Source organism: Bombyx mori, chromosome 13, assembly GCF_030269925.1.
Source record: "Bombyx mori chromosome 13, ASM3026992v2".
NCBI lineage: Eukaryota > Metazoa > Arthropoda > Insecta > Lepidoptera > Bombycidae > Bombyx > Bombyx mori.
In genome coordinates this window covers 14,971,227-14,998,452 of record NC_085119.1, presented here as the reverse complement: position 1 = coordinate 14,998,452, position 27,226 = coordinate 14,971,227, and the positions used below count along the sequence as shown (strand labels likewise).

General features: G+C 36.5%; 1 protein-coding gene across 1 annotated transcript in view; it reads left to right on the top strand.

Annotated features, from left to right (window-relative positions):
* Nucleotides 1–18,455: 18,455 nt before the first annotated feature.
* LOC105841898 (nephrin) overlaps nt 18,456–27,226 on the top strand; it is a 205,316-nt gene continuing 196,545 nt past the window's right edge. Inside the window, exon 1 of the mRNA XM_021349120.3 lies at nt 18,456–18,690. The gene's annotated coding sequence lies outside the window, so the exon portion shown is untranslated. The remainder of the gene's footprint in view (nt 18,691–27,226) is intronic.

Sequence of the window (27,226 nt, the reverse complement as noted above, 5' to 3'; positions counted from 1 at the left end):
CTGCCCCACCCTTTAAACCAAAACGCATTACTGCTTCACGGCAGAAATAGGCGGGGTGGTGGTACCTACCAGTGCGGACTCACAAATGGTCTTACCACCAGTTTCTCTCTATCTGTCACCTATTCATATGAACGACTGTACTGACGAAATTCGATACGGAAACTCTGTGAGCCCTGCGATAGCCTATCTTCTTTCATATACCTACCTTATACTTTACATACCTTACCTACTTTATACCTTTCATCCTACTACTTGCTAAACTGTCTCAGTCCAAGCGATATAAGGTGTAGTGAACGCGGGCAAAGCTGCTGGCGTAAACTAGTCTAATCATACTTGCGATGGATAATTTGACTCAGAACATTTTAACAAGTTTAGTATTTATTATTCACTTGGAGGCTAGCGATACCTAAGAGTCTGTTTTATGAATACTTTAGGATTATATTTTTCTACGAGACCTAGAATTTAAGAAAAGTCTCTCCGAATAATGAGCATCGAGAACTAAATTCACTTGTATTTTCGAGGTATTCATAAAGCTCCTGGAATTAAAGCTTTGGTTTTTGATTTTTTGAAAAAATTTTTTGAAGCTAAATTTTGTAAACATTTTAGATGACACTTATAGTATATTACTTACGGTTTGCCATATTAATTTAACTGTTTATCAGTAAAATTCATTCTTAACATTTATGTAATGGAAATCTAAACTAAACAATATTTATCTTATGGAATAGATACATTATTTAGTCGCAACACGAAAGAGTGTCTGGCCACGTTACACATTTTGATATCCCTCCGAAGACTTATAAAAACGCATAAACGTGGCTTAGCGGCTTCGGTCACAGATTTAACGAGATTATCCACAACTACCCTACCGTGGAAGGTAGGCAGAGAAATAATTGGATTACCTTTGGTTCTAATAGGTGTTTTCGAAAAAGCCCCAATTGAATTTCAAGTAAAAATAGTCAAGTGAATAGTGAAGTCGTGTGATAATTTTTTTTAACAATTGTATCTAGGATTCCATAAGTGGAGTATTATAATTAAGATTAGAATAAATATGCCGTCTTAAAAATAAAATATATTTTTATCTTTCGGTAATTAAAAATCTAACTTTTAGTGGGAAATGTTTATAATTCTAAAATGCGAATCATAGAACCAAAAACAAATGAAGGAAAATAAATACCGCAAGATGAAACTTGAAAGTTGGAAAGTGTATCTCCATATGGCAGGTTTCAATGGGTATATTGCTTGAGATATAATTCAAGGAGGGTTGAAGGTCGAAAGGTCAAGGATTTTAAAAGTCATGCCAAATCCCTATGCAGTACGTAAATAGGACATGCTGTACCGATCCCACATAGAGTAGAATAAATACAACAATAACAAGCACTATTGAGGAGAATTCGCACGTCATTTCCGAAGCGACTGGAATGGTCCACATTTTTTGGAAATAGCACTATGTAATTCGTAGTTAAATGATTTTCCTGTAACCCTATCGTTTTTAATGCCCATGTTTCATGTCTATTAAGCTAGTATTCAGCATTCCCTATAGAACAAAGGATTTGAATGTCCAATAACAATAATAATCTTTTCTAAACGCAAAAATTTTATACATGGATATAACATTTAAGTCAACAAATTTGCACTGATTTTAGTCTTTCTTAACTGATGATTGAAAACCTGATATTTTAAATCAGTCTTTTTTCGTACTTCGAAAAATATTTAGTTCTGCGAAAAAAATACATTCAAGTATTCTGGTCAAAGTAAAATAATATATCTTTCGTCGTGAATAATATCAAAGCACGTAACGACCTTTATGGGTTTCTTGTCTGAACTGTTTTCATAGGACCTTTTCAGAAATTCCGCAGCCTCCTGTTTTATCTTAAAAAAATATTGAGATCTTATTTTTAGTAAACGGTTTCATTTTAATTAACAAATGGCTGTCTAGTCGGCCCTGATTCGATTTCCGGTTGGAGTCAGTTTCCTCATGGAAGCAAATTCGGGGTTTGTATTTGCTCTTATTTCAGGTGTGGGTGTTTTCGACACATATATACGATATGAGGCCCGTCATGACTATTAAACACCCTCCAATCCCTACAATCTCGTTTTTGTAGGTTAGCAGTCGGAGCTCCGTGGTTCAAGAGGAAGGTTGACTTACAGGACGACTTGGACCTCGAATCGATAAAAAAATACATGAAGTCTGCGCCGGATCGTTGTTTCGATGAGGCAATAATCGCCTTATCGTTGCCGCCGCTGACTACTCATAAAAAAGAACCGCGTTCGACAGTCTCGAATTGCGTCAGAACATTTAAATTTTACAACCTGTGTTCTTGAAAACAGTGGTTGATATGGTAATTGAAACTAACCGTCTCTATCTTATCATAAGCTAAATAGAATAATGTGAATGCAAGGTGAATCAGAATAAAAAATCGGAGATGAGGAGATCCATAGAAGAACCAAAGCTGTTGACATAGCCTGTAGGATTAGCAAGCTGAAGTGGCAGTAAACAGGCCACATAGCGCGAAGATCGGACGGCCGATGGGGCAGGAAGATCCTCGAGCCATAGAAGACCCAAAGTTTCTGACATAGCTCGTAGGATTAGCAAGCTGAAGTGGCAGTGAGCAGGCCACATAGCGCGAAGATTGTACGGCCGATGGGGCAGAAAGATTCTCGAGTAGAGACCACGTACTGGCAAGCACAGTGTAAGACGGCCACTTATCAGATATACCGATGACCTTGTGAGAATCGCTGGGTCATGTTGGATGTAGATGGCAACGGACCTACCGCACTGGGCTTATGAGGCTATGAGAGGCCTATATTTAGCACTGGACGGTGGACAGGCTTAGATGATGATGATGATGATAATGAATACAATGTGCGACATTAGAAACCATTAGCATCTTACTTTCGTACTCCACGTATGAGAAACCTCATCTAATGTACTATATAAGTAATTACATATGTGACTTTCAAATTAACAAGGCGAAACTAAGAAAAAAATAATTGTAAATTAGAATACTATTTTTGCCATTACAATAATCATTCTCTATAAAAATAAAATTTAGACCGGTAAATAAATTTAAACAAAAATTACATAGTATGTGCCAAATAGGGTAATGGAATGAATTATTTTAATGAAAGGTCCCTAAGTTTGTCATTGAATTTCTTAATGTTTCTTAAGGGGAAGACGAAAATATGAAACTTCGAAGGTTGTTTGTTTGGTTTTACATAATAAAGCCGTTGAATCTTAACTTATAATGATTTGCATGTATCTTAAATGTTGGGAAGTAAATTTCTTCTGATCAACAATAATTAACGTTAAAATATAACATGAAGAATTTTTGCACCTATTTAGAATTTAAATGACACATGAGACACATTTTAAATTCAACTCTTCACTATTTTCTCACTTGCAGTGTCCTCGCTGCTTTTCAAGATATCGTTTCACTATCTAGTTGGAATAATCTCCTCCAGTTGGAGTTTTTCCAGTATTATGAAAAGTTATTTTACGATACGAATTGCCTGGGCTATTTCTCAAGCAATACCGATATCTATAAGCGATGGGCGACTTTTTTGGTTACATTCTTGAATCAATATACAAATGAAAGAGAGTTCAAAATAACTTGCAATTGTTATATTTCACCTTTTGTCTAATTATTTGTAATAGGCTTTGGTATTTCTTTGCTGTTGTTTCTTTGTTTATACCACAGCATTTTAAGATTTACTGATGGTAGGACCTCTTGTGAGTCTGCACGGGTAGGTACCACCACCCTGCCTATTTCTACCGTGAAGCAGTGATGCGTTTCGGTTTGAAGGGTGGGGCAACCGTTGTAACTATACTTGAGACCCTAGAAGTTATATCTCAAGGTACGTGGCGCATTTACGTTGTAGATGTCTATGGGCCCCAGTAGCCACTTAAGATTAGGTGGGCTGTGAGCTCATCCACCCAAATAAGCAACAAAAAAATATATTGTAGTTTTAACCTGCGATCTCCTGAATATTTATGTGTTTTTATATTTAACGTGGCTCAACAGTTAAAAGGTCCGGTATACTCGTGCTGAGTGACTAGAGTGAGGTATAGTTCGAATCCTGCACGATTTTAGATTGGTTGTCGATATATTCCAATCATATTTTCACGTTATACTTGTTAGATTAATGGAAAACATCATCTTCAAGAAATCGAACCCGCGAAATTTTGTATTAGTAAGGGTTAAATTTGATGAAGTTCTAACCTGTCTATATATCGCAGCAAAGCAGTCATGCGTCCCAGTTTGAAGGGTGGGAAAGCCATTGTTTAATATACTTGAGATTTCAGCTTGACGTATCAAGGTGTGGGGCGGTTTTTACGTCATTATTTCTTCGCTTTTAGCGTCTTTTATGAGTTTAATAGTAAGGCGTAGAAATGAGTACTGAAAATATACTACAAGAGATTCCAGGTAGTAAAGATAAAATTCACAACAGCTACGATCTGGCAAAAAGGCGCAGCACCATACGCACCATCCCAAACAAACACCCCAGAGCACTCCCTGCGTTAGTAATTGTGTCAACATCCCTATTCATTAATTTAATGAATTCACAGTTTAATTAGGATCAATTGTATTGGGACCTTCGAAGCGGGTCGCATGACTGATTATCTTACGGGCACACAAATCAGCAGTACATATTCACTTCAATAAATTCTAAATTATCCACACTTTATCCTGAGCGCATGTGGAAGACAAGCTTCTATCGACTAAGACTTTTCGCATTAAGTATATAAAGGTACATCATTAAATTTCCAACAGCTCCTTAACACGTAACATCTTCTTCTACTAGCAAATAAATTTCCTCAAACATTAAAAAAAAAAAAACACGTGTGGCACTCGGAGACTGCCGCGGTAAAGCTATTGCATAGCATTTTTTATCAACTTATGCAATTATAAATCGACAATAATAATTTAATAAAACAACAAAAAAATAAGACCATATTTATAAACATTAACAAAAGCAAAACATTAACTGTCCTCTTCACACTCATAACCTAGACCGCGCGAGGGAGAGATGGGCAGACTTTTCATGATGTGCATGCGGCAGTGCGACGTCACGCCGCACGCTTATTCACAAACACTACACAAGCGCAACGTGTGAATGTGTTGAACGTAAGCTACATAGTAGGCGTAGTGGGGGTGTCAGGTTATTTTTGGTACGGAATTTCTTGATTCAGTCGCCGCGCTCAAGGACCGATAGAAGCTATGCAATAGTTTCAAATATAATTCTGGAAGACCTCCATTCGAACATTTGATATTTAAATATTAAGGATTGTAACGACGTGTTTCAGATCATGGCAAAAACGTACCAAGGGCTTCATCATCCCTAAGCCGAAAACGTTAATGACAAACTGGAAGCATTCGCAAGAACAAAAGTAACGTTTTTGCTGCTCTAATCTGTTTCCGCTTTGAAAAAAAAGAAATAAATAAATTAAAAAAAACCTAGTAATCCATTGCCATTATTTACAGTATCATTTGGGTAAGGCGACGTGCTGACTGCGCGATCGATGGCTCTTATTGTCAACCTATGACAAAGCTGAGACATCACGTGTGATTAAGAATGTAGAGACAAATCTGGGATGAATTTACGATAGGAACGAAAGAGTTCAGATGTATTTAGAGAAATTAATGATGTTATTATTACGGATGTTCCATGTTATTTTTTGATAGAAATAATCACTTCTTACCACTTATATAGCACTAGAATAATATCTATATACTTAAAATGAATTGCTGTTCGTTTCTTTCGCTAAAACTCGAGAACGGCTGGACCGATTTGGTTAATTTTGGTCTTGAATTATTCGTGGAAGTCCAGATAAGGTTTAAAAGGTAGATAAATATGAAAATGCTCGGAATTAAATAAATAAAAACAATTTTGTTTTTCCTTTGATGTGTCCCCCCGTCGGACGGATTCCTTTTGTTTGTTCTAAGTTTATTTTATTCAAAAGTTTAGGTCTTTTATTTATCGATTGAGGCACTACAGAGTCTGCCGGGTCAACTAGTATTGATAAAACTAATGAAAAACATTCAACTAACAAAGTAAAAATTAGGTATCTCTTCCAGAAAACTATTTGGTGGACAAAAATAATCTAAGGAAAGATATATTATTATTCATTATCTTCGAAAAGAAACCAATCATATAAAAATTTAGGGTTTATAGTATACATATTATATCTGCCACATAATCAAGCATAAAAGATCTTTTATATTATTTTATAATGAAAAAGATTCGATTCTTACTACGTGACTTGAAGTACATTTCGACGTGTCAATAAAAAACTTTAAATTTCGTGTAAAAGTTGCATCATCAAGTTCAGACAAGCTTTTATCAGTTCAGACTTCAAAACTTTAACTTATTACCGAAAGTTTCGTGAGTCTTAATATTTACTTACAATAATCTTACTACTTGGAGCTTTCGGAGTTTTTTTAGTTGTCTAAAAATTTATTGTGTTGTCGGTTATTTGTGACATAATATTAAAGGATTAGGTGAAACTAAGTTTGGTTTAGGTAACGAGAACTTACGTGACAATAACTTTGTTATTAGACTAGTTTTGATGAACTCACAGGTCCGGTCGTTGTTGACTGATACAAAAGCCTATAAGCTCTCCTGACTTGGATACTACCTCCAAAAAATTGAAGGTGGTTTTGTGGAGGTAGTTAGTATTCAAGTCAATAGAGTTCAAGGTAGTATGAAGGTAGTATTCAAGTTCAAATCAGTAGAGGTAGTATTCATGTAGAGACCTAAGTTCAAGGTCTTAATTGTATTACAAAAATACTATTTTACTGTTCAAAATAAAACGCACGTCTGCTTTGCATTAATAAGAAGAATACCAGTACCTATTCAGGTTCGTTCATAAAAAAACTTAATCCCAGTAAAAAAAAAACAAAAAAAAAAAAACTAGAGTACCTTACCTCTATAAGCTATGATTGTTTTAATTATGAAATATCTACGAAGAGAAAACGTCACGAACTAAGGTGTTTGACCTTAAAAAATGCAAGTAGAAAATAACAATTACAAAGATGGCGTCGTGCGGCGTGTCTGAGAGTGCGGTAACAGACGCAATTACAGCGCTCGGCTTGCCGTAGTCAGCTGTGTACACAAAAAAAATAATATCCAACAATTCTTAAGAAGTCTAAGGGAACGTGAAAAAAGTAAACAATTTCAGACTTAACAATTTTTTTTGTCCTAAAATAAGTAATACATTAGTTTGCACCATTTCACATTTAAACTATACAGTAAGTAAAGGGTTAAAACGTCCAATAGATTCTGATAAAAGTCGTCTAAATCTGTTCCAGACGGACGGATCGACAGAGATCGTGAAAGGGATTCGGTAAATTATAGTATGCTTCAGTAGCAGATTATTTTGATTGAGTTATTATCGGTAGGCTCTGCTCCTGGCCTTGCTGAAGTACATGGGCGACGGTAACCACTCACCATCAGGTGAGCCGTATGCTCGGCTGCATACTGGGGCAATAAAAAAAATTAGGCAATAAAACCAAAGCCCAAAGGCATTATCAACATTAATAAGTAAAATAAAAAACATTGCTTTGAAGAATGCTAAGTTCATGTATGCTAAAAATCGAGAAACGCACTAGATGTGAAATTTCCTGCCTAAGCTTTATATAAGTTTATTAATTACGAGACGAATACTATGATTTTACTTAAAGCCTACCGAAGCCTATAAAATGTCAGCTTAATATGTATAGTATGTAGTAAAGGTTGATTGATTCGACTGAAAAAGAAGAATATATTTGTGCACTTATTCAATATAAACTACAAAAAGTATACATATATTTACCAGTAAGTCACAATACAGGTAGTAGTCGGTGTCTGTAAGCACTATAATGTAATTTGGAAATGTAATTACAATTTACAAAAACAGTATAAAAATACATACTGTTTGAGCTTCTATATTTGACACGTCGCGACGTATTCACACGTCATAGGTTAAAATCATAAAAGATACGATTGTGTGCATCAGGAGGCCCGTTTTATTGAAATTTCAACACAGTAATTAATGGCAGCCGAGGCAAATAAATCCAAAGTTTTTCATGAATTTTTTACCCTAAAATCTTACAAGACCGTTGCAAGCATCTGGCACACCCGAGATTGCGGATGACGATAACAGCAATTATAATACATCTGCCGTGCCCTGTCTTATATGCAGTAAAATACGGATGAGATGTAGCAGATACGAGGTTTTTGCTACAGGTCATTTATGAGATTGGGCTTCGAGAAACCTGTAATAATGAATAACAAAAAAGAAAGACTGAAAGAATTTAGTTAACTATAATTCACAAAAGTACATATTTAAGTAGAAACATAAACAGTTTTTCTGTGCCAAATTGTCGGTTATATTAATAGATAGGTTTAAAATCCAAAGAAAAAATTTTTTTTTACGGTCTCTTGTAGATAAGTTCGTAAATAAACAATATTTTAGGCATTTTTTTTATATATTAAGCGTTATGTTAGTTTTATCTACTATAACATCAAAATCTTCCTTGATGCGATTCGTATTATTTATTACGAGAGCAAAATAGAGTGATGTTATAATTTTTGACTTTTAATTTTGGAAGACAAAATTAAATACTGTAACAGTTAGACGAATATTAAATCAATTGTTCAAAAATTATACTGTTTTTTGAAGAAACATTTTCTGTGATGGTGATATCAAAATAATCAAAAGTAATAAATTACCACATCCAAAATTTAGTTTGTCATAGTCAAGAGCTACTTTAATTAATAATATAAAATGTAAGATTAAAAAATGCGATTTAGCTAAGGGCGGACCGACGTCGCAACATAATTAAGTAAAACTACTAAACATTAAAGCTGTTGTTTTCAAAACTTTGTTGCGTAATAGTAAGAGTTAATTATTGAATAGCAACTCGAGTTAAGAGCTAAGTAGTGATTTAATTGATGTGGTATTTAATTATCGTTTTTTGTCAGGTTTTGATTATGATCACACAAAATTTATTTCCATTACGATTTATGGTAAGTTTTATTTTATTGCTTAGCTGGATGGACGAGCTCACAGCCCACCTGGTGTTAAGTTGTCACTGGAGCCCATAGACATTTACAACGTAAATGCGCCACCCACCTCAAGATATAAGTTCTAAGGTCTCAGTATAGTTACAACGGCTACCCCACCCTTCGAACCGAAACGCATTAACTGCTTCACGGCGGAAATAGGCGGGGCGGTGGTACCTACCCGTGCGGACTCCCAAGAGGTCCTACCACCAGTGATTACGCAAATTATAATTTTGCGGGTTTGATTTTTATTACACGATGTTATTCCTTCACCGTGGAAGTCAATCGTGAACATTTGTTGAGTGCGTATTTCATTAGAAAAATTGGTACCCGCCTGCGGGATTCGAACACCGATGCATCGCTCGACACGAATGCACCGGACGTCTTATCCTTTTAGGCCACGACGACTATTGGATGCCCAAAGCGACGTCAAGTCCATTCAAGATTGTAGGTTCTACCCGTCTGCTGATTTTAATATGTTGCCTACGTGATTCGCAATGGTTCTGAATCAGAATGATCACGTTCCGATGCAACGAGGCGGCTTTATTTTATATTTTTTTAATATTTTGGAACGAAGTTCCTTATGGGATAATTTGGAGGGGTACCCTAACCGGGAAAAAACGTCCGTAACGTAAGATTTTTATTAGTAATGCACACAGTGTACGACTTAACTTTATAATAACGTACTAAAATCACTTTTTTTTTATTATTCATTGACTACGATCTCAGAGCGTTCGTTTGCGCAATACACTAACTCTTATGCAAACAGCCGTGAATAAAGTGTATAGTTATATAAGTTCGCACGTTACCGAATGACCGTGAGCTGATGCGAAACCTCCAGTTTTTTTATTTCCTTTATAGCTCGAATAGAACTTTAAATTAATATTTTTATAATAAGGAACTTCGTTCCTATCCGGTGTCCCACGACACCACAGATTTTTTTTATAATTTTACCTTTTAATCCTCCCACACCACCGCCACCTTAATATAATGCTAGTGCTCAAATATCAAAACGAGTAATCACCTAGACAAAGGTTTACACGTGGGTAACAACGCTAACAAAATTAGTCCCTGTCCCAAAACAAAACCAGTCTTATCAGTTTTTAATGCTTTAAGTTGAGCCCTAAAAAAATTCTGTACATAATTTCATATTCGAGTCCTCCGAATCTTAACTACTTTTGCAGAAAATTTACTCACCTAAATCCTGAACTCATCCCCGATATTCCACTCGACTAACACGTTCGCTTTTATCAAAGTCTAACAAATGTAGAAGACTTGCGAAATAACAATTTACTTTTATTTACTGCCTTCAAATAAGCAACTTCACATTCCACGTGACATAATAAATAGATAATTTCTAAGTCGAAATAAACTTCGGAACTTTAAACTTTTCGACTGTTCTCGAATTCACAAAGGTGCTGTATCAGAAATTATGCCAAAAGAAAATACGTTTTAGTGTGTCAGTTATACGGCTCTGTTTGCCCTGAGCTTTCCATTCCTTATTGAGTGCGAGCAACAGAAGTGTGACTATGGAACCGTGAAAAGTTAAAAAAGCGACGTTCCTCTGTGTTCCGTACGATAGAAGCAAACTGCTCAATTTTCACAATGCAAACACCGACTTAAGAATATTGGAGTTCGCGCGTTTCATTCCTTTTAAGAATGGCGAGAACGATATACGCTCTGTGATGTTTCTAACTCGCGAATACAAATCCAGTTTAATGTTGTATCGTTACAATTGATTGTTTACATCTGTTCTTCGTGTACCTTTGAATGTTGTGAAATGCCGATTTTGTAAACATTTATTTTAAACATATAACGGAACTTAAGGAAAAATATTTAAATTGACATTAAATGTTGATTTTTTATTTATTTCTTAGATGGGTGGACGAGCTCACAGCCCACCTGGTGTTAAGTGGTTACTAGAGCCCATAGACATCTACAACTTAAATTCGCCAGCCACTTTGAGATAAAAGTTCTAAGATCTCAGTATAGTTACTCAGTATAGTTTATTATATTTTTCTTTTGAACCTTGACATTCGGTTTTACAACGATAGTGTCTGCTTTTCAGGTAATTAAGCAAATATTCAGATCAAGTGAAAGATTGACGATAAAACTTTTCGACCGCGTCCAAAGAAACGTCACACAAACAGTACCGCTCAATACCAAGTCAATGCAATTGTCTAGATGACATGCCTTATATGAATAGATGATATATATTAAAAATATGGCGCACGTTCTAATAATTTAGCTAGTGTGGTGGTAGTATACTGGTGGTAGCATCCTGTGAGCCTCCAAAAATAATTGCTACTACCCTGTTAATTTCTGCCGTGAAGAAACAATGCATTTCGGCACGAAGGGTGGGGCCACTCATCTTAAAATATAAGTTCTAAGTCACTGTAAAAATTGAGACATAGAACCCATGTTTTAAGATGAGTGACGGCATTTACTTTGTTGATGTCTATAGAATTTGGTAACCACTTAATACCGGGTGGGCCGTGATCTGGTCCACTCAATGAAGTAGTAAAAAAATGTCCAGTCTATCATAGTATTCCAAAAATTATTACATTTTTGCACGCACTCGTGTATTAACATTATCGAGAAACTAGCAATACTGAAACTTGGTTACTCAAAGTGTATCGATCGAACAAGAGTGATTAATTACCCAAATGGAGCTCATCGGATGCTAGCTCTTCACAAATCATTCGTCAAACACGTCCCATTCTAATTTACTCCTCAGACAATTATATATCATTGAAGATGTGTATGAATCTAAGAACATGGTCTGCTGTATACTCTAATTACCTTCTTCGATTAGGTTTCTTAGTAAGTATTGTCAGTGGATTATCGGAAACTTTATCTTTAATGGTAAATATCTACATATTGAGCAAACAACTTTCTTTGATGTTTCCTGTGCACTAAGATATCTTTTTCTTCAATTTCCGGGAAAAGAAGAAAGAAATAGAAATTTTATTCAAAGTAAACCAACTATACATAATCATTAGCCAAATTCACTCCATTAAAGATATAGCTTTTTAATATCACTCACGTGTCACCTCATGGGCCGTCACTGAATTTCAATTGTAGTGGAATCGAATATACTATTATTGCCCTTAGAACGAGACGCGCCTAAAATAACATATCTTTCTCCAAACGCAACGGCTTGTTAACCAAGATATGAGTTCAAAGTTTCGTCTCGCATCCCTAAGTGAATAAGGAGGTCTTTCACGCGGCATTTTTCACTTTATTTCCCGAGGAAAAGTACGTGGAAAGTCAATTTTCTGGTTATCAAATGCGTTGACACCTACATAAGTTTGCATAAGTACAGACGTGTGTGGGTTTTTTCATCGTTAAAAACTACTTTGATGTATGTATAGTTATATACCATCAGATTTTAGTTAAAAATTTTCTATTATTTACGTAAAAGTCGAGGTTTTCATAAAAAAAAACTGTTTCCATTACCTTCTTCTGACTAGTTGGCTATTAATTAAATCGCTCATTATTCATTTCACTTTTGTACTACTAATCATACAGTAAAATTAAGTCTGTTGATCCTATTCTGTTTTATGTCATTCGCTGGGATATATTATTGAATTTGAATTATTTTTTTCGTTGTGTCTTTCATGTTGCTGTAGATATTTAATGAGTTCAGCGGTTGTCGAGTATTAAATGACTGCTAGAACCCATAGACATCAATTCGTGATTGCCTTCACCCACCTTACGACAACAGCTTAAAGTCTCAATCTCTAATGGCACCCCGCCTTTCAAATACGAACACTTGATATCTTCTAACCCTTCTCTCTCTGGTATGCTTTTTTAAGTAAAACATTAGAAATTAAATTAAAATATATTACATTAATGGAATTACAAATCTTTCATCAGTAAAATTCGGGTTATACTCATATTTATATGAAAAAAAAATCTTCCATTATCAAACAAATTGATATTAAAACAAATCCGTAGCACTTGCTACGAACGCTACGATCTTCGTAGACGTTATGTAGCATACTTTCAAAACGGTTTACTTATTCTGCGAATCCAAAGCGGATTTTCGTAAACGAGAGCTACTTTTTCTCACGTAATTTCGCGACAAATCTGAACAATACTGCGTTCTATTGTTTGCGGTTGCGCGAAAAACTTTTATTTTATGGTAGTGAAGCAGTAATGCGTTTCGGTTTGAAGGGTGGGGTAGCCGTTGTAACTATACTGAGACCTTAGAACTTATATCTTGAGGTGGGTGGCGCATATACGTTGTAGATGTCTATGGGATCCAGTAACCACTTAACACCAGGTGGGCTGTGAGCTCGTCCAACCATCTAAGCAATAAAAAAATAAATAAAAAAAAAGACGAAAATGTATTATAAATCCAAATTTTTATACTTTCTGCCTTAATACAAAATAGCAGGCTGAAGTGGCATTGGGCAGGCCACATGACGCGAAGATTGGACGGCCTATGAGGCAGAAAGATGCGCTTTTGTAGTATATCACGGCCACCGGATGGATCGACGACCTAGTGAAAATCCGTCCCGTTAGATTCAGGTGGCAACGGACCGGCCATACTGAACCGGTCGATTGGAAAGCCCTAAATTCAGCAATGGACAGCTAAGATACGCGTCCATTGAATCGTGACGCACCGCACGCAACGGATTTATTTTGCTTTGAATTTCTTGCTCATAAATGCGGGCGGCGCGGATAGTGGACGCAGCACTATTTGAAATCATACAAAGACCTTTTTTTTTCCTACCTAAGCTGATAGCTTTGAGAGGCTATATCAGCGTAACCTTAACTAGTAGGTGAGCTTACGGGGCTCAAACCTGACGACGCTGCTAACACGAACCCTAGCAAGAGCCGTGCTTCGCAGCATCTATCACCAGATCGGAAACGCGACCCACTGAGAAGATCCGGCGAGAAACTTAGGGGGCTGTGTCTGAGGGCTAATTTACTCGTCGAGCCCTTCATCGCAAGCGACGGGTTCGACAAGAACGATGACCGGTGCTTGAGGTACCTAAAAGCACCGTTAGTGGATCGGGAGGATCCAAAATGACGTGTTTGGGGCGACGTCGACTGCTTACCATTCTGTCCGCAGGATCGGGAAAGCGCCAATGGACGCCTACCTCTATAGGCTGAGATGATGATGATGATGATAATGATAATTGCCATTCTTTAGTTCAGATTTTTTATGATAAAACACGAATTGATTATTTATTATTTAAAAACCAGTCACAAAAAAAAAACAACTCAATTCACCTAGAAAACTTATTGCGTTTCCATTATTTAAAATCACGTCTATCATTTTGCGAGAGCTGTCACAAAATTCACCTCCAAAAACCTTTCGAGTATAAAGCGTATAATCTTGCATAGCAACAGAGCAGGAAAGGCAGTAAACACCTCGCCGAGGGACGGAAACAGGAAACTAGCTGTGGAAGGATTTAACCCTTCCTGTTTACTGATAGGCAGTGTAACTACTGTTACTGATTAAAGACGAATGTATGTATTCGTCGTTCGATAACATTGTTTTCATTTCAGCAAAGTTAAAGTGAGTATTTTGATTTACTCGACAATTTATTTTGCAAATTTAAAGTTTCAAATATAGATTTTCTAATAATAAGCACGACGAGGTCACCGCTGCATACTGGCCTATCTATTAGTGTCCTTGCATCAGATCACTGTTTGTCAGCCTTATTTTCGTCATGATATTTTCACATCATATTAACAAGGTTAGAAAGTTGGTGTTACGAGTCCAACTGTCACAAGTACTTGTCGATTATTGTGACCGTTTATGAATTCAGATGCTCTCATTATTATATCATTATTAAGATAAGATTTTTATTTACCAAGAAGTGTGTTTTTATCGTTTAGTTGGGTGGACCTGGTGTTAAGTGGCTACTGAGGCCCATGGACATCTACAACGTAAATGCGCCACCCACCTTGGAATATAAGTTCTAAGGTCTCAGTATAGTTACAACGGCTGCCCCACCCTTCAAACCGCATTACTGCTTCACGACAGAAATAAGCAGGGTGTTGGTACCTACCCGTGCGGACTCACAAGAGGTCCTACCACCAGTAAGTGTACTCGTGGCACTGTTGATTGCTAGTACTTCGTCAACCATGACGGAAGATTGACGGTGGTAAATATGGCGTTTACGCCTTATCTCGCCTTGCTCTACTGCCTTGTTCAATTTCTGTTCCATCCGACATTCAGGCACAAACTGTTTCGAAGCGACAGGGTTTTAGTAGGTTCATGTCCAGCGTTTCCTGCTTCTTATTTCCATAATCATAGGTGGAAGTTATAAGATTTCCTACTCCCTCGTTCGATTCTACGAGTATTGTTGAAGGGTGGGGCAGCCGTTGTAACTATACTGAGACCTTAGAACTCATATCTCAAGGTGGGTGGCGGCATTTACATTGTCGATGTCTATGGGCTCCAGCAAACACTTAACACCAGCTGGGCTGTGAGCTCGACCACACATGCAAGCAATAAAAAAAAAGTCTTTAAAGCAGATAAATGGAACTGATTAAAAATCATTTTTATATTTCATAATTATTTTGCGACTGCTTTGGAAATATAAACCAATATTACGATTTGATTTGACAAAGCAACGAATTCACGATTAAAGCGTACATACAAAATTTAACAATCCAATAATTGTAGGTACAATTTGAAGAATAATGAATGATATTTCCACGAAGCGTTCCCTATTCCGGGCGCTCGTCAAACTTGTTACTTGAAATTATGATTAATAGCTTACAAAGACAATTATTTCTTGTATTTTAATGAGGATGAGATAGCGAAGGTCACTCAACTTCGAATTGTTCAGAACAGAAAAAAAAACTTGTTAAAAATACTTTGATTTTAGTAATACCCTGTCTGTTTTTAAACTCACTAGGCTTTGCTTTTTCGAAATTATACTAAATTTTAAATGATTTTATTTAACAAAGGATACATATACGAAGTTTTAACATAAAAATATTTATTGTTTTTCTTTTGTAAATTGCCAATGTGTGGGCTTGAAATTTCGTAACTGTAAGAGCCATAAAATTAATGTAACATAATTTTTTTTTTATTGCTTAGATGAATGAACGAGTTCACAGCCCACCAGATATTAAGTGGTTACTGGAGCCCATAGACATCTACAGCGTAAATGCGCCACCCACCTTGAGACATAAGGTCTATTAGGTCTCAAGTATAGTTACAACGGCTGCCCCACCCTTCAAACCGAAACGCATTACTGCTTCACGGCAGAAATAGGTAGGGCGGTGGTACTTACCCGCGGGGACTCACAAGATGTCCTACCACTAGTAAAATTAAACTTTACATCAGTAATTTAAACTTTTAAACTACCAAAACAATTAAAAATGCTAAATTCATCCGTAAAAGCAATTTTAATTATGTCTATGATTCGCGAAAAGCGAAGATAATATTTATTAATCATCCTTATGGAAATTGAATAATGGAAAAGTTCAATCATATCACGTCTGAAGTTACAGCATATGTAACTATACTAAGCATAGTGTTTCTAAAGCTTTTGTCTTTATGCTTAGCATAATAGAGCACGAATGTTATGAACTCAAAAATTAAGAAAATAACCAATTAATCGAAAGCCTTTTTGGTATGGTGTGTGGAATTCGCACCTAAAGTAAGCAATCATTGATCGCTTGCCCATCAAAGTTTCCAACCCTGTTTCTACTAATCTCGGACAGCGTAAGCTCGGCCGGGAAGCGCTGGATGACGGTAATTTAGCCATCCAGCCAGACACCGGACCGACGGTCGCCGATGCAACCACCGAAGCTTTCGGTCAATAAACTGTACAAATTACATACTACTGCGTAATGGTTAGAAAGCTTGCTTGAAAGTTGCTCTTTGTAATAATGATAACGAGTAGTGCGTATGATCTTAATAGGCTCCAGTATAACATTGAGGGCGCCTGGAAGATCTAAATAAAAGCCTTGACGATGATAAACTAAAGCTACGCTGTTTTTGTTTCGTTCAAAAACTTATTGGTCCCTACAATCGACGGCTCCTTGTTATTTTCACGACAGAGTAACTCGGTGGATTCCATTAATGTGTACTAACGACCGGACGCACTTCGGATTGGGGTTTAAAAGGGTTGAGTGGCTTTGTACAATCGTACTGATAAAAGGGGATGGATGTTAAAGCTTTTAGCGATTTAAAAGATGTCCCGGCGGGCGGATTAATTTTAGCGCCAATGAATTAATCATGACTAAGACACATTTTCCGCTTAAGAAAAACGCGTGGGTGTCTTATTATAATTGTTTCACGATGGATTGTTATTTAGTTGTATGTCACCATTTTGTAACATTATGTAATTACTAGTGGTGTGAGTATTATCATATAGTTTTTTTTTTTTGGTCAGGAGGAAATCGCTCCACTCCTTTCCACTGGGGATGGAGGGCGGGGCACGTCAGAGTTGAACTAACTAAAACCTCCTGTCGCTCAACAACCCACGTCCGAACCTCGCAAGACACAGAACTCATGAAGAGGCAAAGGGGGGATAGTGAAGCGCTTAGTGCGGATTACATCTCTCTCATCACCCTCTCCCTCGGTATACCGAATTAGATGAAGTAAAAGAAACACCAAAATCAAAAATAGAAGAAATACATCCTTGTAGCATGTTGTAATGGATATACTACTGGTGATATAAGCCAAGGAGGAATGACGTCGGGCAGGTAGCTGGTCGTAAAACTTATGCCAAATCTCTATGCAGCGTAATAAGAGGACGTACTGCGCCAATCCCATATAATGTGGGATGAGGGCAAGAAAAAGATATGATGAGAAAAAGATATATTAAGCAGGTTGCACTAAGTTGTTCATTTCTACCGCGAAGCAGTCATGCGTTCTCTAGGTTTGAAGGGTGAAAGTTATGCACACAATTGAGACGTAGATGTTTCACGATCGATAGTGGTATTCAAGCTATGGCCTTTAGTGGCCAGTTGGCATATTCATGATCTGATCTTGGTGAATAATGGCTGATCTGTAAAAGCTCTAAACCAAAAACTTGTAAATAGAGGGAAAAATTCGAGAGGCACTGAAACCATTTCTGATTCTACAATCTGCTTTGTTTCACTGGTTTGAAGGTGGAAGGAAGTAACGTTCAAGTTATGCTCCTAAAAACAAATAAATTTCAAAACAATTTCGCAAAAACAAAACTTGCGAATTTTCGCATTACGCTTCATTTAGATAAACAAAATATCCCTTTTAACGTTCAGAACGAGCTCGTTTGTTTTGATTTCGCAAACACCTCGTCCCGTACCGTCCCGTGGGAAGCATTCTAAACAAAACTAAAAACTAACTTATGAATATTCGCTCCTGTATATTATATAAGGTTAGGTGTCAATCGGCTTGGCGCATGCGCAGGGGAGAGCTAGGCACGGGCTTGCGTGTAGTCCTCAGTAATTGGCCGCCTGTCGACCAGTACAGTGAGGTCGTTACGCCGCGGCTCCACGCGAAAAACCGCGCGTATTCCTACAATAGTTTACGAACAAACGGCTGTGGTACTGAACTTTTTGTTAGTGCTATTTATTGAAGATTCGTTGAGGTCTGTGACAATTTTCAGTTACTCGATTTAAGACTGGATATCTATTCTTGTGTTGTGACTTATTTTTGTATGGATTTCATAGCGATTGGTGAGTTTTATTTGTGTTATAAAAAATGTATAACTAAAATGAAAAAAATGTTTAACATACTTTTTATTCCATAAAAAATATCAGCAATGTTTGTTAGAAACTTAGAAATTAATAAATACTAAATATGTAAGTTAATGTAATTTTCTATTAAAGAAAATATAAATATTTTTCGGAGGTGATTTTAGTTTTGCTAATTTGTTTTTTTTTACTAAAAAATAAAAACAAAATGGAAAAAAATCGTGAAACATAATTTAGGTTAATTTGTATATTTAAAATACATAGATGCTAAATAAGTAAATCCAAAATACGTATGTGGTGTCACGGATACGAAAGAGATTAAAACAGTCTAAATTATCTAAGCAGTCTTTATTCACCTTCGAAAGGATACTTTCAAAGCGGTATCATGGTAAGATAAATGAAGTTAGTCGTATTAAAAACAGTCAAACTATAAATAAGTCAACAAGAAATAGACCGACCGTCTATATAATTGTGGTGCAAATTAAAACGGAGTCACTTCGTTTTCGTAGAAGTAATCTTAAAGATTTTTTAAAAAAGCGTTTCAAAAATAAGTTTTTATTCATTTCTTGAACGCTTCTCTGTGGTTGTTAGCATTATTAGCAATATATTTTGACTGTCACGTTTTGTCAAAAAGATTTGATAAATATATTGAAAAATTATTGAGGTGCGATACTCTAGCGTGCGTCTTGAAAGTAATTTAGAATAAATACACACATATACATACTCGTATATATATACATCAAAATACTATTCATGAATTAAGAGTCCGTCGCTTATCGCTTTAGCCGAAATCAGCGTGAATGATTCATATTAAGATCTTTTATTGAATTTTAAGACATGCCTTGTAAATGTCGCTTGGTCCTTAAAAAAAACTTGATTCCCAAAATCATTTTTTTATTTTTTTATTGCTGAGATGGGTGGATGAGTGGATCAGCGTCACGGCCCACCTGGTGTTAAGCGGTTACCGAAGCACATAGACATAAATAACGTAAATTTTGCCATTTTATATATAGTACAACATCTGCCCTACCCTTCAAATCATTAGTGCTTCACAGCAGAAATAGGTAGACTGGTGGTATCTACCTACCCGTGCGGGCTCACAAGACTTTCTAGCCCTACCAGAAATTACCCACGAAAACTATAGTTTTAGCGGGTTTGATCTTTATTACACGGTATTATTACTGGATCTTGGAATTCATTTGTGAGCGTTTGCTAAGTACGTATTTGATCAGAAATTTTTGATAGGTGGCCGCGAGATTTGTACACTGGCACAGTCGCATTGCTCGATACGAATGCACTGAGGTTGTTATTCATTAGGCCCCGATTATTTCTAACCGGCGCCATCTAGGCGGACTTCGGACAGTCTGCCGACCGAGAGGGCTGGTGATCGTGGCGCCGACGACCGCCAGCCCGGCGTCCCGAGGGGGAGGCTGATGGGAGAGATGTGCTCCGCACTAAACGCTTCGGACGTTGGTTGTTGACCAACAGGAGGTTTTAGTCAGTTCGACTCTGACATACCCCGCCCGCCATCCCCAGAGAAGGGCGGAAGTCCGGCGATTTCCTCCTGACCAAAAAAAAAAAATGCCCCGATTATTTTATTAACTGATGTATTTCTCGGTTTTTGAATTCGTATATTTAAACAAAAAGTCATTAGTTGTGACCTCACTCATACAATTTTTTCATTGTTCACAGACTTGTAGTCAAGCTCACTGTTCCCTTTGTTCGGTTGTTACTGAAATTCATAATAAGAAAGTCCGTCACAACACCAAAAAATATGTGATAATTTAGTGTGTTACTCATACAATTGTGCTTTTTTGACTTTTGAAACGTGCAAGCAGTGGTATGCTTTAAGCTAGACTGTGGCTTTATTGATTTTGAAGAGTGAAGCTTACCTCTTGTGTCTATAATAGAGAAGAGAACGACGAGCTGGCTTAATCTCTACGAAATAAAAAAAAATAACAAAACACGCGTCTACAGAAAATCCAACTAAAAAACAGAAAATAAGTTTTAATAAATTTGAATTAAAAATAGTGTAAGAAAAAATGATTTTATTGTAAAAAAGCGTGGGGTGCTTTTCAGGATATTATCAAAATAACTCTTCTACTCATATCTGTTCATAAAACACTTATAACTACTGATACCCCACGAATTTTTTTTCTGTTTTTTAGTTGGTATTTCTATAAAAGCGTATTTTGTAGGTAATTTAAACTATTATATTTATTTTTAATTTTTTAGTTGAATTTCAATTTTTTCAATATTTTTTTAAATATTCAATTACGATCGGTCCTTATTAAGTATACCAAACTTCGAGTTAATCCGACGTTTTGAAGGGGGTCAAAATCATGTTCAAAGATTCCGAAACAATTTTTTTTTATTGCTTACATGGGTAGACAAGCTCACAGCCCACCTGGTGTTAAGTGGTTACTGGAGCCCATACTAACATACATACGTTTGAAGCTAATAAAAGCGTATTGATTGCGTTGAAGCGTATAATTTGAATTTGAATAATTGTTGGTTAACTCATTGAATGTATACTCATTAGATTCGTCTTAACACGTAGACTGGCATGTAGGTCACCGGTGCCCTACGTGGCGCTCTGAAGATTAATCGATTTCTATTACTAACGACTGGATTACCTAACTTTGCCTTCTTTTGTTATTGTATCTTTGGATTCGTCTTTCCCACAGACTACTAGATATTCCGGTGCCTTAGTAAGGAGATCCAAAAGAGAATTCGACATAATCACTTCAGAGCGCCACGTAGGGCACCGGTGACCTACATGGCAGTCAACGTTTTAAAGTTTTGGAACGACGTTCTCTATGGGACAATGCGGAGGGGTACCCTAACCGGGAAAAAACGTCCGTAACGTAAGATTTTTATTAATAATGCACACAGTGTACGACTTAACTTTGTAATAACGTACAAAAAATTTAATAACATATTGTTTTATCATTCATTGACCACGATCTCAGAGCGTTCGTTTGCGCAGCACACTAACTCTGATGCAAACATCCGTGAATAAAGTGTACCACAATAAGTTCGCACATTACCGAATGACCGTGGGCTGTTGCGAAACCTCCAGTTTTATTTTCTTTATACCTCGAATAGAACTTAAAATTAATATTTTTATAATAAGGAACTTAGTTCCTATCCGGTGTCCCATGACACCACACATCTTTTTCTTTCAAAACTCAAGTAAAATGGTATCTGATGCCTTAATCCGGAACACACGGCTTCGTGCCAGGACATAGTATTATAAAATTTCCTTACCCGTACGGATTTTGATAGCAACCATTGTAATAATTACTTTAAAATCCAACTTAAAATGTCCATATCTTTTCTCAATCGTAACGCTTGTTAGGAACGATCCCAAAAACGTAATTAAATTAAAAATTCGATCCTGTAAATGGACAGTTAATTTCGATGTCGTCAGACGGCTCGGAGTAAAGGCTGCGCAATAATTAGATTAGTTGCCTTTTCGTCACGGGGATTACAATAATTGAACTGTTTGATCGCGTTCTTAAAGGCTTCTATAGTATAAATAATACCTACTTGATTTTGTAAGTCGACTGAAGACCTATTCTGGTTTTTTATTGGACACAGATAAGAGAACCTAAGATTTTGACAATGCCACTATGTGCAAAGCTAAGCTGAATTCATTAAGGAACCAAAGACGATGCAAGATTTTTATGAAAGACTAGATGACCCGGCAGAAAAATATACTTAAAACAAACAAAAGGAATCCGTCCAACGGGGGACACATCAAAGGAAAAACAAAACAGTTTTTATTTAATTCCGAGCATTTTCATATTTATCTAACTTTTAAACCTTCTCTGGACTTCCACAAATAATTCAAGACCAAAATTAGCCAAATTGGTTCAGCCGGTATTACTGGTGGTAGGACCTCTTGTAAGTCCGCGCGGGTGGGTACCACCACACTGCCTATTTCTGCCGTGAAGCAGTAATGCGTTTCGGTTTGAAGGGTGGGGCAGCCGTTGTAACTATACTTGAGACCTTAGAACTTATATCTCAATGTGGGTGACGCATTTACATCGTAAATGTCTATGGGCTCCAGTAACCACTTAACACCAGGTGGGCTGTGAGATCGTCCACTCATCTAGCAATAAAAAAAAGCCGTTCTCGAGTTTTAGTGACACTAACGAACAGCAATTCATTTTCATATATATAGATAACAGTAAATAGAAACTTATAATTTATAATTTAGTATCCTTGATCTACCCACGTCGTTGGGCGTGGATGGTTTCAAACATAAATAAGCCAGTAATAAAAACAAATAAATTAAATAGAAGACATTAAAAGTAGCAGTAAAGTAAGTATAAATAGAATTTATAATTATAGGAATTTATATTTACATTCGTTTCTAACAGCATCTAATTAGGGACCTAGCACGTGCAGAAGGTGTAACAGAGTTCCTAATTCAACTTTGGATAGTGTATGATGTCGCATATACATACTATTTTGTATTTATTGCACTAAATAAGTAATGTCCTTCGACCAACCTTATATTGAACAATCATCGTAGCCTATAGACTTACAACGTAAATTCCAATCCATTTGAGACTTTGAGTTCGAAGTCTCAATTGTTTTACGTAGCGGCTATCCTTTCAAATTATAACACATAACAGCTTTACTGCACGAACAGGTAGGCTTCTGGTAATTAGTACATGCACGCAATGTGTTTGTATATGTTCCGGCACATACACGTGCAATTAAGGACAAGAAGCTTTCTCGTGCACACTCAAAAGCTTCCAGGCAAGCGTCTTGAATGCTCCACGTCTTGGATTTTTTTAATTAATTTAGATATTTTAGCGGTTTTTGTTGATTTTAACAGGTTATGATAAATTTTAATGGCAATGTCTAACTCGTTAAGTATGGGCTATTGAAGTGTCTGAATTCATAATTATAGTTGCAGTATTCAATTACCTATTACCTAATTTTACTCGCTAGATAGATTTTGTAAAAAAATATGTAAATTTTGTTTATTTTTTTTTGTAATTTCATTAGGAGTAAACAATTATAACGTATATTACAAAGCAAAACAATTAACGATCTAATTAAACAGCGCTATATTCTTCATCGTGATATTGAATCGTTAAGTTTTTTACAAACGAATTCCACAAAATTTTCCATCACGAACAACAATACTCGCGGCCATATCGCAGTCAATTAAAAAAACAAGAAAATCATTGTTTCCCAAGGCTCTTTCGAACTTCTTCGGAATCCAACAATTGCAAAACTGAAAGTCGATGGAGCAAAAAAATAATTAGACGCCCATTATCAGTAGAATAAGCCATTGATTCGTCAGTTTCCGGTACTTTCGGCCACAATGGCGTATTATTCGCATTGCCCTTGAAGCGCCGTGAAGTGGGGCCCGCCCTAAATTTTGTGTGCGTGTTCCGTACGTACCATGAGTTCGCCACACGCAAACTGACCTCACGAATCTTTTGTGAAAGTATAAGCACCACTTTTGTAGCAGTTTATGGTCGAACGTATTTTGTTGATAGATTGTGCGGCTAGCCGGGTCCCTTACGCTTTTATGGATGTCACATAACTATTTAAAGGGTACGCGATATATCGGGCATGCGTAATCTCGGCTTAGTGAATATGTTAGTCGTTTGACTTGAATTTATCATCTAAAATTTTGATTTGTGTTCAATAAAATATTTTCTTCGGTTTTCACGAGACGTGGACATAATTAAAAGTACTTTTACGATTAATACCTTAGGCGATCATTACCATGAAAACTGTACAGTATTCGAAACATCAGAAATAATATGGCAATGAAATCATTAAACCGAAAAAATAGCTTTTATATTTTATGTGTTCAATAAATTATCGAAATGTGTGATTTTAAAATATTGTCATCTAGGCATCGGTAAATATAAACGTTGTGAATATACAATCTGCCGTTTATATCGTCTTTAATTCAGGATAATTCCTCTCCGTAAAAGGCTGCTTAGATGAGATTACTCAAAGCGATAAAGCTGCTAAGCTCATTGTTGCACTGCCTATTCACGGTTACCTTAACTTTTAATAACACAAATGGTGGATTTTCAAGAAAGCTTTCTGCTCTGTTGTTCTATTTCTGGTGAAATAGTACTTTTGACTGATTAGTATTGAATAAGCAAACGTTTGAGCATTCATTACGTTTTTGAAATAAGCTGTGTTTTTGCAATAATCTATTGTTAATTTCTGATTGTACGTCAAAAGTAATATAAATCTTAATGTATAAAATGTGTCCCACTGAGAATAGTTGCTTATAATATTACAGTCATAGTCACAAACATTACAGTCTATATAGTTTTGTAGACCCCCGCCCCCTATATAATGTATAATATTATACTGGTCGTAGGACGCCTTGTGAGGTAGGTGCCACCACGCTACCTATTTATACCGTGAACCAGAAATGCGTTTCGGTTTGAAAGGTGGGGGGTGGGGCAGCCGTTGTACTGTAAATATGAGACCTTAGGACTTTGTCTGGCTGACGAAACTTACGTTCTAAATGTCTATGGGCTCCAGTAACAACTTAACACCAGGTGAGCCGTGAGCTTGTTTTTTTTTTATTGCTAACCTCGTCCTCGCAGCCCACCTGGTGTTAAGTGGTTCCTGGAGCCCATAGACATCCACAACGTAAATGCGCCACCCACCTTGAGATATAAGTTCATAGGCCTCAGGTATAGTTACAACGGCTGCCCCACCCTTCAAGCCGAAACGCATTACTGCTTCACGGCAGTAATAGGCAGGGTGGTGGTACCCGCCCGCGCGGACTTACAAGAGGTCCTACCACCAGTAATTACGCAAATTATAATTTTGTGTAAAACGTCTTATCCGTTAGGCCACGACAACTTCAAATCCATCCAAATCAAGTTCCTCCATCTAAGCAAAAGATAATAATAATATTAGGATTACACATCATATCATATCCACCTGTGCTCTGCCGATTTTGAAATAAATTGTGATACCAATAATGTTTAATATTAATCGAATTAATAATTCCACATTCAGCTGTACAAACGTTCCCTCTGATATTTTCAAAAAGTTGATTCAACTGGTTCGTTGATGATAGAGTCTTAGATTGCTGTTGTACAAGCGTATGCTACTGGTGACAATGATCGTTCTTATACTGCTCTTGGTGGTGGTGACAATGTTCTTGTTAGGGTATGTGCTAAAAAATTATCTTAAATTGAGCCCGTGAGCCTACACGTCTGGTCGTACCTGAAATAGCCTCTTAGGTTACCAGCAAAAAGGTAGGGAAAAATTTAATAAATAAACAGTAACCAAAATGTTTGTTCAATTCAATAAGTACATGTAAGGAAAGTATGAATTGAATAACATTTTTTTTTTATTATACGTACGGTTTCCACATTCACATGTTATATTTTTTCCTTTGTTTGCTTGAGATGGATGGATACGCTCACGACTAAGTATAAAATGGTGTAATGAAAATCAAACTTGCAAGAATTATAATTTACGTCATTACTATATACAACGCGACATAGATCTGGAGTCTCAAGGTGGCACTCCGGTAACCACTTAACACCAGACGGGCCAAAAGCTCGTTCACCCGTCTGTACAATAAATAAATAAAAACACGTGTGGTCCTCTGCGACTGCCACGGTAAAGCTATTGCATAGCATTTTTTATCAACTTATGCAATTATAATTAGACCATAATAATTCAATATTAAAACAATAATAAAATAAAACCTCGCTATATTTATAAACATTAACAAAAGCAAAACATTAATTGTCCCCTTCACACTCATAAGCTAGACCGCGCAAGATAGAGAGATGGGCAGACTTTTTATGATGCGCATGCAGTGCAACAAACTACACAAGCGCAATGTGTGAATGTATTGAACGCGAGCTACATGGTAAGCGGAGTGGGGGTGTTAGGTTTTATTTTCGTTACGGAATTTCTTGATTCGGTCGCCGCGCTCAAAACCCGCGATAAAAGCTATGCAATAGCTTACAAACTACCAAAAAGACTACACTGCGAAGGTTGTCTGATATTTTTTTCTAATCAATCTGAATACAATTTAAAAAATTCGAAATTCCTTCACTAAATAAGCTTAAGTGCTTTGTAAAACCAACGCGAATGTAACACACAAATCGCTTTATGTTTGCATTGACGCCTGCATCCATTAGACGTAAGACTAGAACATTTTAAATCCGTTTTAAACAAGTGAATTCACGTGTTCCCCTAAACAGATCCAAAGGGTTTTAGTATATATGCGAGAATCACTTAGAAATTACATCGAATAACATACGAGCTTTAGTGATTGTTTGTGTTTACACGTTGAGTTCTGTATAAATGTTGGTTTGGAGAAGCTTGTTAGACGAATTTGTGTTTCGAATTGAATTCGTGACTACAAAGCCGTGATTATCATCGGTATAATAAAATGATATAAATTTGTCGTTAAGCATATTTTTTTATAAATTTATTAAATTTTTAAAACGCTTAGAGTGGTACGCGATATTGGTGTTATTCGTTTTAA